Raw genomic sequence first — 2,883 nt, forward strand, 5'->3', positions numbered from 1 at the left:
ACATAACTTACTCTATACTTGGTGGATTTCTTCAAGTTTGGTGTCTATGAAAAGCTCTTAAGATGAGATTATTTTATGGGAGATTTGAGTTTATAAACATAAATTTTCAGAAGTTTTAGATGGGTTTTTGAAGAAGATTTGATGAGAAAAAAAAGTGTTTTAGTTATTGAAAGTTTGAATGATTCTAGTGTTTGTTCATGGATGAACTTGGGAACAATGTGTTGGGGTTTATGGCTGAATTATTATTCATAAAATAAAGTGTTTTTTCTTCAAATATTTGCCTCTTGCATGCTTGTAATGATGCACAAGCTTTGAGTAGAACAAAAGGGGTTCTTGGGTAGAGTTTTTAGCTTGTGTATGTAAGTATACAGAGGGCTATAAGGGGGAGTAGGACAGCTTTAGCATGGCTGGTTGGGGTTGTTTTTGGTGATTTTTGTTCATCATTTGATCTATTATAGTGTAGGAAAGGTTTATCTAAGATAGTTTAAGGTTTGGGTGAAAATTGTTGTACATGTAACAAGTTATGTAACTTGTACTTCATGTTTAAAAATCACTTGTATATGTGTGAAATATTTAATTTACTCCCATCATAGTTACATAATATGCTTGGGTAATAATAAAAAAAAAATTTGAACTGTTATGGGTAGTTGCTCAACTTTAAGTTTTACCTCCAAAGTTTACGTTACTTGTTACGATTCGTAATCACGTTACGAATTAACAAGTTTCTAATCATTGTAGAGATTTTTCAAATTACTACCATCACTAATTAAATTATAATTAGTAACGAACAAATATATAAGAATAATTAGGCGCTAAAAACGACTAATGAAATCTCTTAATAATACGACTGTTTCAATATAATTCAATATACTATCTATACGAAATATCAAAAAATGCACTCGTTATATCTATACGTTCAATTGATTAATACTATTATTGAAGTCTTTCTTGAGAAAAACATGTTGGAAAAATTACCCAGAATAATTCAATCTTTTCATGATTTTTCTACAATAATTCCACCTATTGATTAACCATGAATAACTCAAACTTTATGGGTTATTTGCCTTGATAGTGTTTTATGAGAGAGTTTATTTGTACTTTATTTGTGGTTTTTGGGTTAATATCATTATTGGATGCGGTGTTTATTGGTTTGTTATAAGGTGCTTGTGGTATCTATTGTCTTGGGTCACTTGCTATCCTCTACTTTAGCTCCACATTCCCAAATGTATCCCACCTTAACCCAAAGCCTACGTTACAACCCTTCACAAACTTGTTCGACTTGGGTTGATTAGTATGTTTTGTGCTGGAGTGCAGATATGACACAATCCCCAAGATTTGCCCCTATTAGGTGTTTGATTCCCGGTTCATTTTTACTCAGATGATTTTGAGCGAAACACATACCTTATCAAACACATGAGCGTATTAGAAATTTCCCACATCTCTTGGGAAATAACATTGGGAGCGTAGATTTGCGATCTCATTAGGTAGTGAGTGGCATGGCCTGTGTTGTAGCTCGCTTGGTGATCTCGAGTCTATGGAAAGCGTTGTTCTTCTCGGTATTATGCTTTCCTGAGCCCATTGTACTTGCACACCTATGGCTAAGAAAGAGTTTGCACGCACACAGCTTGCGGTGTTTAGTTTCTAACAACCTACGCACTACACAAGTATGTGACCGAGGTAGGTACAGGAAGGTTCCTTATCACATCTATCTTAGCAGGGTCTACTTCGATGCCTTTGAAGGACACCTTGTGGCCCAAGACAATGCCTTCCTGTACCAAAAAGTGACACTTTTCCCAATTCAACACAAGATTCGTCTCTTGACACCGCATCAAAAACTTTTCAAGATGTGTCAAGCAAGTGTCAAAAGACGAACCTCCAACAGAAAAACCATTCATGAAGACTTCTATGAAGTCTTCAAGCATATCAGCAAATATAGCAGACATGCACCTCTGGGAAGTAGATGGAGCATTGCACAATCCAAAGGGCATTCTCCTATAAGCAAAAGTCCCAAAAGGACAAGTGAAAGTTGTTTTCTGTTGATCCTCGGGGTGGATAGGATTTTGAAAGAAACCCGAGTAACCATCCAGAAAAAAATAGTACTTATGCCTTGCTAATCTCTCAAGCATCTCGTCGATGAAGGGCAAAGAGAAATGATCCTTCCTTGTAGCCTTGTTGAGTTCTTGTTTTTTTTTTCATATATGTATGTTAGGGCTTGTTGTTAATTTCTTTGTTAAATTATTTTTTCGATTTTTTTAGGGGAGTTCTTGAATCTGGTTTTTCATTTTTATACATTCTTATATTCTATATTGGAGGTGTTTATATTGATCTTGGAGAGCAACTCCTTAATTTATATCTATGTGTACATTATGCTCATTCCTCTACATTTTTTAGGTTTTTTTTGTTTAATATGATTTTTTAGGGTTTTTTTTTTTTAGTTTTTGTAAAGTTTTTCTTAATCTGATTGTTATGACAAGAGAAGGGAGCAAATCAATAGTTTTGAATTTGTTTTTCTTAATCTAATTGTTTCTTACTGATTATGAAGTTATTTTTTGGTATGTCAATGTTATCTATCATAGTGACTTTGTTTTTTCTTATAGTGATTATTCTATGACTCATTAAGCCTATTAGCTGAATTAGTTGAGCACTCTATTCTTCTTTGTATGGAGGATGTATGTTCAAATCTTACTTAGGTTATTATTTGTATTATAGTTTTGAATTTGTTTTTTTTTTTCACAATTTCTTATGAGAAGACAATACCTCATTATAATCATAGTATCCTTTACTAAGTACATAGTAACTCTTTTAAAGAACATAATATGTTAAAAACATTTACAAAAACATATACTAATATTTTACTAAGAATATTCTATCTTATAATAAGAA

The sequence above is a fragment of the Amaranthus tricolor genome, chromosome 3, assembly GCF_026212465.1.
Source record: "Amaranthus tricolor cultivar Red isolate AtriRed21 chromosome 3, ASM2621246v1, whole genome shotgun sequence".
NCBI classification, from domain to species: Eukaryota; Viridiplantae; Streptophyta; class Magnoliopsida; order Caryophyllales; family Amaranthaceae; genus Amaranthus; species Amaranthus tricolor.